Here is a 12513-nt window from a genome sequence, read left to right on the forward strand (position 1 = left end):
GAGTATTCTGTATTCCTCTTGAGGACTGGCATAGTGCAGTGCATTTTGTTGAATAAATATTTACTGAATGTAAAAAAAAAAAAAGTAACATATGCTTATAGTATAAATAGTAAAAGTATAAAATAAAGATAATAAAAATAGAGAAAATAAAAATCACAAAACGTCCCACTACATAGAAATACCCTTTTTGTGCATGCCAGTACATATCATTCAGACTTGATATATTTTTACATGTGTTATAAAAGGACTCAGGATATAGACACTATTTTATAAACTGTTTTAAAAATGTGTAACATATTATTCCATAGGGAATAAAGTTCTACAACAACCACATTCAATGACCACATGTTATTCCATTGTAAATATGAACTTCACACATTAAACTTATCTCAGGAAACATTATTTCTGCTTTTATAAACAATACATATTCTACAATAAGTATATTTATAGACAAATTATTATTTTCATTTTAATTGATTTTTTTAGTATAAATTCTTAAGGTGGACTTTTCATGCAAAGGGCAGGTATGGGGCCATTTTATATATGAAATTTTATGGTCATTTCACACATATAGGCACCTAATACTCATGAGATTTTCAAGGAACTGGGAAAATACTTGAGTCACAAAAGGAGTAAGGAGTTAGTTAAAAATTGTTTAAGTAAGGCAACAAAATCAAAATAATTGTCTTAAAAATAACATTGTTACTAAATTATTATGTCTAATATTGTAAAATGTCACCTTGAAGACACACTTTTCTGCTTAAATTTTCTTACTTCATAAGAAATTTTAAGTAGGCATAGCTGTCATAAGAAAAATCAGGAACAAGCATATAATTGCACTCGACGCAGGCAAGCTATTTTATAAGCAACATTTTAAAATTATTCAAATACTTATAGCAAAAATACAATTAAAATAAACACAGATATATTTTAATTTATTTGATATATTATTGAATATATTTGATGTAGAGCGGGATCTTGAACAATGAGATTGATTATGGTCTATAATGTCTTTATAGCAGCCCAAGGCTTGTAGATTTTTAAGACTGTGATACATATTAGAATCAGAAAGTTGTGTCAATTTGTATTTTTTTTTAATTGTTGACACGTACAAATCAGTGGCATGAATTTCAGGGCTGTACTTTATCCAGACTTCTCTTTACTTTCCTGATGGAAATTTTGAAGTTCACTTACATGCCAAGGAGCAATATCTTTTTAAGATAATATACTGTTGATAATGAAACAACATATTCTCTTTCAGAAGGATGATGATAGCTATCTAATAAAATATTAACACTTCATCTCACTAATTTATTTAAATGGGATTTTAAAACACCATGTGCAACTTCAAACAGCAATGGAAATAAAGAGGGAGAGCGAAAGTTTAACTTGTCAAATCTGAGTTCACACTCCAACTTTTAAAGAGAGCATAATGTATTTAATTCAATGTAGTATAATAGTGATTAGCATAAGATAATTATAACAGCAACACAGGATTAATTAGTTAATTTTGCTGACATATCAATTATTTTCTTTCCTCTTGTATCATTGGTAGATCCAAGGAGACCTGAAAGAGAAATCATGTCAGCATCCTAATTCAAGAGTGAAAATGTCAAATGCTTACCCAGGAGCAAGGTAATGAAGTCAAAGAGACAAGAGAACCAGAAGTGCAAACCAATGCACCTACTGCATGAGTGGTGAGGACACGGTTAAAGAATACATACCAATTTACTTTAAACCAACCGATGACTTTGTTTAATACTTCAAAAGAGATTTAAATACTTTGGCTCTGGCTATATCTGCACTGTCGACTGGAACTAATCTTCTGCTCACAACATTCCAGCTACATTGTATGTTTCATGCATCTTTGTCTTTATTACTTTACCTAGAACTCTATTCCTTACCTTTCCTATGTAATGAACACTTTCCTATTATCTATTGTATGGATCACTTCCTAGTAAAACCCTTAATATTTCTATATTCATTACTTTATGCGTCTAAGTCAAGATTTCTTACCCTTAGAACTATTAACAATTTAATAGATATAACAATTTAATAGATAATAAAACAAGATAAATCTTGTTTTGGAGGACTGTGTTGCATGTTGTAATGTTTAACATCTCTGGCCTCTACTAACAGGCATGCTAGTAGCATCCCACCAAGTTTTGGCAAACAAAAATATCTTCAGACATTGTTAAAAATTCCCAAGAGACAAAGTAACTTCAGATTTAAATAACTGATCCAGGCCTTTTTTTTTTTTATTGCACTTACTTGCTTAGAGCATGTCATCCCCTCTTATGGTCCTCTCTCATTAAGAGCAAACGTTACCAGGTCTGACTCATCTCTATATCACCTATGCTTATCCCAGGACCAAACTCCTAGAAAACACTTGAGAGAAATGTATATAACATAAAATGAAAATATCCTTAAATTGTATTGGCTATTGAAGGTGCCTAGTTAAATTCTTCCCCAGGAATTGCCCTAACTGACTGAAGGACACCTAAGGTTTTGCACTTTCCCTGGTAGCAGCCTGCCTCCCATGACTGGTTGGTGTCAGTATCCGAAGGCATGGACACTGGGACCCATTTCAGGTCATGTCTCAGAGGTTCTCAGCTTCTGAACACTTCGTGGAGTTCGCTGGCACCTCTGTCACAGCTGCATCACAGTTCACTCTCTCTCTCTCTGCACAACCCTGTGTTCCTACACATTCATGGATGCTATTTTCAGGTGCACTCCCTGATAACCCTCCTGCACACATCTGTAGGGAACCTGGTCTACAAAGGTAGCCCCTTTCATTGAAAGCTTACAGAATCAGATGCTGTTTGTCCTCCTGAGTATGGAGGTGATTACTGAAAGGAAACATTGGGAAATAAGCCATCAATTGCCATATCAATAGAGAGATATAAAATACCTTTCTTAGAAAAAAGTACTTCTATTGAATATATGGTATTAGAATTTTCAATGTAAGGGAGAAGTTATTAATGATTAGAAGGAAAAAAAAAACATTTTCCCTATTCACACAATTAAGTAAAGTAGTTCCTTAACTGCTTTAGAGTGAAATGTTTATTCTACTACATGAGTTGCCTTTTTTCTAGTTGAATAATAATAAGTAATTTTAGCCTAAAATAACGATGAAGAAGAAAGAGAAGAGAAAAGAAGAAAGAAGAGAAAAAGGAAAGAACAGAACGGAACAAGGGAAAAAAGTGCACCAGCCAGAATTCCTGAGTTTGGCCAAAATCTGACATGGTAAGATATTTAAAGAAATAAAACTAATTCACAAATATTAATATCCATACTACACACTCTGGTTATATCTGAATCATCATCACAAGTTGGTTTCAATGCTGCATCTAACATAAAATCTCATTCCTGTGCTGCCATCATCTTTTTCTAATTTTAGAGTCATTTTTTGGCAGTTTTGACATTTATATTTTTACAATTTTTATTTTTAATTTTAAAATATATCTTCTGCAGTGAAAAAATTTAATATGCCATCAATGTTAAACAGTAAAATTAACATTAAAAAATGTCACAGCAATTGCAAAACAGAAAAAGAATACAGAGTTGGTAATGATCAAATGCAGTGGAAATTTGTTGTTGAATATTTCAGGGATGAACTATTGCATGAATTCCTATTTACTATTGTTCAAAGAGTACTCATACTCACAAAACTAAATACAACAAAAGGTGGGTAAGGGATAACCAACATAAGAAAATTAGATGTATTTATTAATTCCACCATTATATAAGGGATTTTATTACCATTGTTTTTATGATTTGATCTTCAACTACCTGATTTTGTTCCTATACCACTTCTACACTGTATTGCAGCAAGAAACTGGCTCATTTTCAGACATAATGAGTTTTACCTATTCTAATTATTATCACCTCCATGTGTTTACACTGTGTTATATAGACAAGTTTATTTCACTTTAAATTTTGGTTTCAATGAGTCTCTTCCGTGGAGGAGAATAACAGAATTAAATATATTTAGGCTTCTTGGAGAGACATGAGCTTTTGGTCTTTCTCCCAACTCCAGAGAATAATTGTACTAACCCTGGATTTGATTCTCTAACCCTTCCCCATATACACCCACACCCAGACTTTCTCTCTCTCTCTCTCTCTCTCTCTCTCTCTCTCTCTCTCACACACACACACACACACACACACTGACAGGACTACATTTACTGCTGGGTGTGGTCCTAGTTCATTATGTTTTCTTTCTTTTTATTTATTTATTTTTTTGTAAAGATTTTATTTATTTGACAGAGAGAGATAGCAAGAGCAGGAACACAAGCAGGGGGAGTGGGAGAGGAAGAAGCAGGCTTCCCGCTGAGCAGGGAGCCCGATGTGGGACTCGATCCCAGGAGCCTGGGATCATGACCTGAGCTGAAGGCAGACGCTTAACGACTGAGCCACCCAGGTGCCCAGTTCATTATGTTTTCATCAAAGTAAGAAAAGTCCAAATAGACTCAAATTCTTTGTTCTCCATGAGACCATAGATTTCTCCTTGCCACTCTCCCTCTGACACATTCTTTCTCTACTTCTCTCACACATACACACCCCGCCTTGATTTTCCTCACTTTCTCACTTGCTCTCACTTGCCCTTCTCAGCTTCTTTCTCGACTGCACACTGCCTCCTACTGGTGCTCTTGCTCTCACAGCCTGGCGTTTCTCTGCTCCTGCCCTCTGACATCTGGCTTAAGGCCCCTCTTGTCTGTCCTTGCACACATCCTGTCCTACTCTCAGGCAGACACCCTGGTAATCCCCTTCCTCTCTGCTTCTCTCTCATTCCATACTGCCTGCTCTCTCAGCCCTTCTGAACATCCTTCGCTTTCACTCTTCTACCCTTAAATCCTCTCCTGAGATCTCACGTTCACTCCTACACCCTCTCTTGTTTCCTCTCTCTCTTTCTCTCTCTCCCCGTCTTTCTCTCCCTCCCTCTCTCATTCCTCACACCTCTACCCTTCTTAGGCAAAAGAAGAGATGATCAGGACCTCTCCTGGAAAACCCAGTCAGCTTTTTGTTTCTTTGTTTTTTTTTCTTGAGAGCACAGGGTGTTTTGTCTCTGCCAGCAAACAGCTGACAATACAATCTGGAGGAAGAAAGGCCTTTCTTAGGGTTTGAACACCCAGTTTAACAGAGTCTGCTTTAGGACAGAAGACACAATCATACGAATAATGAAGTAGTAGTAGTATATACAATTTGTCTTGTTTTGTTTGTTTTTGGTGTATCTATAGCTCCTGTGACCCACCCATTTTTCTGGGAAAAATAAATATAAAAAAAATTTGAATCTCCATCATTTTAGTGCGGTGATTTTTATATACATTTAACAAAAGTAGATTGACTTCAACATCACAGGATTAAGGTTTATGGAAAGAAAAATAATAGTTTCCCTAATTATTGTTCTATCAAATGGCAATAAAGAAAACCAAAACATCATTTCCAATGAAAATAAAAAAGTGAGGTTGGGATGCCTCGGTGGCTCAGTCAGTTAAGCGTTTGCCTTCGGCTCCGGTCATGATCCTGGGGTCCTGGGATCGAGCCCCGCATCAGGCTCCCTGCTCAGTGGGCAGTCTGCTTCTCCCCCTGCCTGACATTACCTCTGCTTGTGCTCTCTCTCTCTCTTTCTCTGTCTCTCTGAAAAATAAATAAAATCTTAAAAAAAGAGAGTAAAGAATTTTTTTCAACTAATATCTTCTTTATTTTTTAACTTATTTTATTTAAATTCAATTAGTTAACATACAGTGTTTCATTATTTTCAGATGTAGAGTTCAGTAATTCATCAGTTGCATATAATACCCAGTCCTCATTACATCACGTGCCCTCTTAATGTCCATCACCCAGTTACCTTATCCCCCTGCCCACCAAGAGGAAAGTAATTTAATTTTAATATTCATGGGTTTATTACTTGCTTTTGCTTATTGGCTGATGCTGGCATAGTGGCTGATGGTATAGTTTTCATCTACACTAAATCCACCATTTTTTTCTGATAGAATCAGTCAATTACTTCCCAAGACGTGGAATTTTACATAATTCAGAATTCTACACATTATTTTATTTTAGATAGATTTTCTACAGTAAAGTTATTTTGCTTGCTCTCCTAATGCAATGACAAATTTCTGTTTTCTTAAAGATTGTCTCTAGATCAAAAGTGTTTCATGAGAATGTTTGCTTATAATACATCATACCTAAAACCAAAAATATGAGTCTTTATAGGTCGTTATCAAGGAGGAAAAAAGCCAAACAACTTGCAAGGGGTCAGTGGTAGCAGTAGTATAAATGTTAACTACAGTCAATAGAGAGATAATTTTCATTTTATATATATCATGCATATGTTGGAACTCAGATTTACTTTTTCATAAGTCTTAAAATAAAGCATGACAACATTTTTCAAGGAAGGCTAAATTCCATCTCCCTTATTCTATATGCTTTAGAATTAATCCTATGAAGCCTATCTTTCATAAAGTAGTTTTTTTTTAAACAAAACAAATGAATAAACAAACAAAGAGCAAAATCAGACCTATAAATACAGAGAGCTGATGTTTGCCAGAAGGAAAGGGTGTGGGCAGATGGCAAAATGGGTGAAGGGGAGTGGGAGGTACAGACTTCCCGTTATGGAATGATTATAAGTCATGGTAATAAAAGGCACAGAATAGGGAATATACTCAATGATATTGTAAGAGCATTGTATGGTGACAGATGGTAGCTACACTTGTGGTGAGTAAAATATAACATATAGAGATGTTGAATTACTATTTTGTATACCTGAAACTAATGTAACATTGTCAACTATATTCAAATAAAAAAAATAAGTAAGTTTTTCAAATTTTTGTTGCTGGTAATCTAAAGTAATTTCAGCCATTTAAGAATATACATCAGAAAGATCTGTTAAAGAATACATTTTAATGAAGAATTAATATAGAACAATGAATTGAGTTGTTCAATGGTTTCATTCTGCATTCAGTTGCATTTATGTGTTTCTTTCCTGTGTCTAGAGTTGGGAGACCAAGAAGATGAGGTTGAATAAAGCAGCACGTAAGAAAGACATGTATCATATGACCTCACTGATATGAGGAATTCTTAATCTCAGGAAACAAACTGAGGGTTGCTGGAGTGGTGGGGGGTGGGAGGGATGGGTGGCTGGGTGATAGACATTGGGGAGGTATGTGCTATGGTGAGCACTGTGAATTGTGTAAGACTGATGAATCACAGACCTGTACCTCTGAAACAAATAATACATTATATGTATATATATATAAAAAAAAAAGGATCGTAGAAAGGGAAAAATGAAGGAGGGGACATCGGAGGGGGAGACAAACTATGAGAGACGATGGACTCTGAGAAACAAACTGAGGGTTCTAGAGGGGAGGGGGGTGGGGGGATGGGTTAGCCTGGTGATGGGTATTAAAGAGGGCACGTATTGAATGGGGCACTGGGTGGTATACGCAAACAATGAATCGTGGAACACTACATCAAAAACTAATGATGTGATGGATAATGATTAACATAACAATGAAAAAATTTGAAAATAAATAAATAAAATATAAATAAATAAAAAAGGTTTGCCAATCTTCACAATTGGGTGGTTACCATTATGTTTCAAGAATAAGCAAAAAATATGAAGATACTCTCCAATCTGAAGAAATCCCTCCTGTGCTGAATTATTTCCACATGATTTTCTGATTCCAAAATTAATCAGGGTGATAATTTTTGATTCCACAAAATTGATCGGTATGATAACACCCAAAATACATTTGTGTCTATTATGTTTAATAAAAAACATGAAAGATATTTCACAGTCAAAGGACGTGTTCTGATGAGACATAACCTATGTTGGATATAAAAATGAAGATATTGTACTTTATTGGAAAAACAGTTTATGATAGAATTCTAGATTTTTTAAATACATTAAAAATAGTCACAAATTCAACTATCAGCTTGTAACATCTTTTTTTTTCTGCTTTGTCTGATGTTCTGAGATATATCATAGTTATTACAACAAGGGTTTAGTTTAGGTTACAGAGCCATGTCTAAATGAATTCCTCAACACTTAATATCTAAAAAAACAGCCATATTTGTACATGCTGAGCTCTTTCTAAACCTGTGCATCCCAACATGTAAAATCTTTCTCTCACCCTCTCTTACTGTCTCTCACTTGCTATATATGATAAAGAAATTCTGATGAGAAAAATGGTGTAGATCTGGATTAAGAGGGAAATTTTAGCAAAGTAGCTGGTATATTCTTCCAGAAACATCAATGTTATATGGAGAGTTTGTAAACAACTGATTTTTTTCCTTTTTATACTCTTGGTCAGCCTAATGAAGAATAGAATGTTCAGACTGATGTCTAACTGCCTGCTTATTATTTACCACACTCCTAATTGTTCACTGAATTGTGAATTTCCAAGCCAATTTCCAATTGGCTCTTTCCAAGCCACTTATAATTTTGTCTTTTTAGTCTTGTGTGCCTTTTATAAATCATATTTTTCCTTTGTTTTTATGCAAATAGTCCATATAATAGTTCCCCATTTTACAGTTATAGGTTTAATATCAGCTTATCTCTGGTGATGCCTGAAGCCATGATGCTGATCTTAGCCAAGAAATTAACTAAGCAATGATTAATATAATCTTGTACCTACGAAGATCTGAGACGGGTCATAGAGCAGATTGAACTAGCTTGTCAACAGTTTATAGAAATTGTACACATTCATGGTCTTTACATGGTTTTAATTATGGTCTCTTGGTTTCTGTTATTGAGTATGGTCAAGCAGCCTGAAATTGGCTATGTTACCAGAGGAACCTAAAAGGGCATCATGCATGTTTCTTGGTGGCTGGAAGACAGAGCACATTCTGTGTAATTGAGAACAGGCCTTGGTAATTCAACCGAATTCTTAGATTTCTCAGATATTTGTCTGTGCTCTATTCCTCTTGCTGTACCACATTCTTTTTTCTTCTTCTTCTTCTTTAATTTTTAGTGTAGCTGATATGCAATATTGAATTAGTTTCAGGTGTACAACATAGTAATTCAATCTTTCTATATGTTATGCTATGCTCGCTACAAGTGTAGCTACCACTTGTCATCAAACAATGTTACAATATCATTGACTGTATTCCCTATGTTGTAACTTTTATTCTCATTACTTATTCATTCCATAGATGGAAACTGTATCTCCCACTCCCTCTCACCTATTTTGCCCATCCCTCCAACTCCCTTCCATCTGGCAATCATTGGTTTGTTCCCTGTATTTATAGGACTCTTTCCTTTGCTGTGCAAAAGCTTTTAAACTTGATGAAGCCACAATAGTTCATTTTTGCTTTTGTTTCTCTTGCCTTTGGAGATGTGCCTAGCAAGAAGTTGTTGAGGTTGAGGTCAAAGAGGTTGTTTCCTATATTCTCCTCTATGATTTTGATGGATTCCTATCTCACATTTAGGTCTTTCATCCATTTTGAGTTTATTTTTGTGTGTGGTGTAAGAAAATGGTCCAGTTTCATTCTTCTGCATGTTACTGTCCAATTTTTCCAACACCATTTGTTGAAGGGGCTGTCTTTTTTCCATGGAATATTCTTTCCTGCTTTGCAGAAGATTGGTTGACCATAAAGTGGAAGGTCCATTTCTGGGTTCTCTATTCTGATACCTTTTCTTCACTCCCATAGCATATCATTCATGACTCTGGACAATTACGGTTGATGCTAATACTAAAATAATAGATAAAATTTGTTGAATAGTTACTATTTGTTAAGCATGAAAAGCATTATCTTTTAAATTTTAAATATATCATTGAATAGGTAAATTTATTATATATGTAAGTGGTAGTGCTACCATTTTAATCAAGTTTTATCTGATTTTTAAGAACCTGATACACGATCCTTATGTAACAATTCCTATTGTGAATTATTTTGAAATTACTGTTTTGACTCTCTCAGTAGACTGAAATAAACTAAAATCCTAGAGCAGGAGCCTATCTATTACAGTTGACTACCAGCTTCTAGACTATTGCCTGGAAGATAGCTTACACTTAATAATTAATAAATGAATGAAAGAACGATATGGTTGATTTCAGCACTTCCAGAAAATTGAGTATTTCATTTGTAAGAGTTCATTTCAAAAAGGGTTACTTGTGGAAGCTTTAATTCTAACACTGAAGTATACACATTATTTTTTTTGTTTTTTCCAAATATACAAAATGAAAGGTATTATCTTAGGTAATCAATTTCTGACCCAAAGGATTTTTAAAACTGCTATTGAAACCATGATTATTTCAGACACTAAACTAGAAGATCAGATATGCCAGGAATCAGGGAAGCTGGATGTTTTGCAAAATTGAGGTCTTAACCATTTATGGTCATTGACACTTTTCAAAGGAAAAAAACAAAAACAGTTTCCAAAGCCTGTGTATATTCCAATTTGTGAAATTCCCTTCTACTCCACTAAATTTATCCTGAACTTTCAAATCTTCAAATGGAATTTTTTCCTGTGCTCAGCTGTCGAGAAATTTGCAGTATGGCATTATACAGCTGTCAAATTCCACCCACGGGACCTGATTTGGCAGTTTACACAAGCAAAACTTCTACTGACACTAGGGACAGTTACCATTTTTAGCATTTGTTGGAAATGAAGAAAAAAGAATTGCTTCATTTGGAAAAAGCTTCTTAGAAATTATTTTATACATAAAAAGAAAATATAAAAAGAATAAATTAAGCTTTTCAAAATATATATAAAAAATCAAAACCCAGCACATATTTGTTTTAATTGCAAAAATTCATGAACATGGTAAAGATATTTTCATATTATATCTTATTATCCAAGCAAAAATCAATACTAAATTTCTTATAACATGCTTTAATATCTAAGACATAGAAAGCAAATTGGCAAAATTAAGAATCAAACAAATAAGACAAAAGAAAGTGAATGAACTCAATGAATTAAAAGTGAGTCACACAAAATATGAATTAAAGCAATCACTTTTTAAATACACTCAGGAGGAAGAGTTAAAGAAATGGAAACCTAGAAAGCTATTGCAAGATTTTAAAGGGGAAATGGTCACTCAGCAACCTTATAAAGAAGTCTCTACCCAAATGTATAATCAATGTCTTTACATTTGAAATAAAGCAAGATTAGGAGGCTAAATGGTTAACGATTGGGAAAAAAAGTTTTTAAGATGAAGTCTTCCCAGGTAAAGTCTCAATTCTGAAAGCAAAGTGGAGTGATTTTTATCACACAACAGTAGGGTTACAACATTGGACTGAATGGAATTAGTTGATGGAAAGTCAGGAGTGTTAGGATTCTTCTCCCCACTCCCTCTGTCTTTGGGGAAGTAGTAGATTTGGCCCAAAGCTGAAACTAAGCACATCATATCTAAAGGTACTAAATAATGCATTGGGCAGGTTGCCCAGAATGAAAATGGACTGGCTGACATGGTACACTCCTCCCTTTCATACCATAAAGGAGTGGTAGAGGGGTCAGACTCCCCGCTTGCTCTTTGCCATCATCCCATTCATTGAGACCTCCAGTGTAGACAGTGTACCTACATTCCTAGAGCCAGTGGGCAACCTTTTCTCCCAATAAAATATGCTTAAATTATCTATAGCAATTAAAAATCATGTCCTTATAATTTGAACATTAATCCAAGAACTGTCAGACATTTTAAGAGAATCAGCAACAAAAAGCAAAGGCTCAAGAGTAAACACATAAAACTATATTGGAACCCATAGTGCCTGCTTTGCCAATTCCCTTTACAATGTATAAAGTGGACTTGTGCATTCCCAAGTCCCAAACCTTCCAGTCCTGACCTGGATCCCAGCTCTTTGATATACTCAGAGATTTTGCCCTTGAAAGTATCTCCTTTCCCTAATGAATCATTAGTTTTCTCCCTTAGTTACATTATTACCCTATACAAACATGCTATGCTTTATTGTAAAACAAAAGAAAGACCTCTGTGGATTTTTTATCCCTTTATCGTCTGGGCAAGTACTATAGAACCAAACTCCATGAAAGGTTTCCTGCTTTTTAGACATCCAGTCCAATCAGACTTTCAGTTCCACCACTTGTCCAAAGTCACCAATTAAGTCTGCATTACCAGACCCTAAAGCCAATTAAGACTTGGAAACTGGGAACCCTCTAGTCAAGCAGTGGACACCACGCATGTACCCTCAGAAAGAGGCAAGTGGCTGAGTAAATCATGCCCTGTTCAATCTGGAGCTGTCTGCACACCTTCCTGGTGGTTGCAGGTGCAGCTGCAGCCCTTACTTCCTCCAAGAGAGCTAATTCCTCTGCCAATCACTATAGCTAGAGCACAAAAGGAGAGCTGTCACTTCTGGGAGGAAGAAACCTGTTTGACACCCACACCTTCGTGTGTTTACTATTTAACAAGCAGAAATATATCTGTATTCAAGTAGATCATGTATGACAACAAGGATGTCATCCACAAAGATGTGATCACCAAAATGCAGCAGATGGCTTTTCAGAAAATGTCTGAGATTGCTACTCTGAAAAAGGATATGATTATTTTG

The sequence above is a fragment of the Callorhinus ursinus genome, unplaced genomic scaffold (genome assembly GCF_003265705.2).
Source record: "Callorhinus ursinus isolate GAN/ISIS: 27379988/994484 unplaced genomic scaffold, GSC_fseal_2.0 scaffold1, whole genome shotgun sequence".
In the NCBI taxonomy this organism is placed as follows: domain Eukaryota; kingdom Metazoa; phylum Chordata; class Mammalia; order Carnivora; family Otariidae; genus Callorhinus; species Callorhinus ursinus.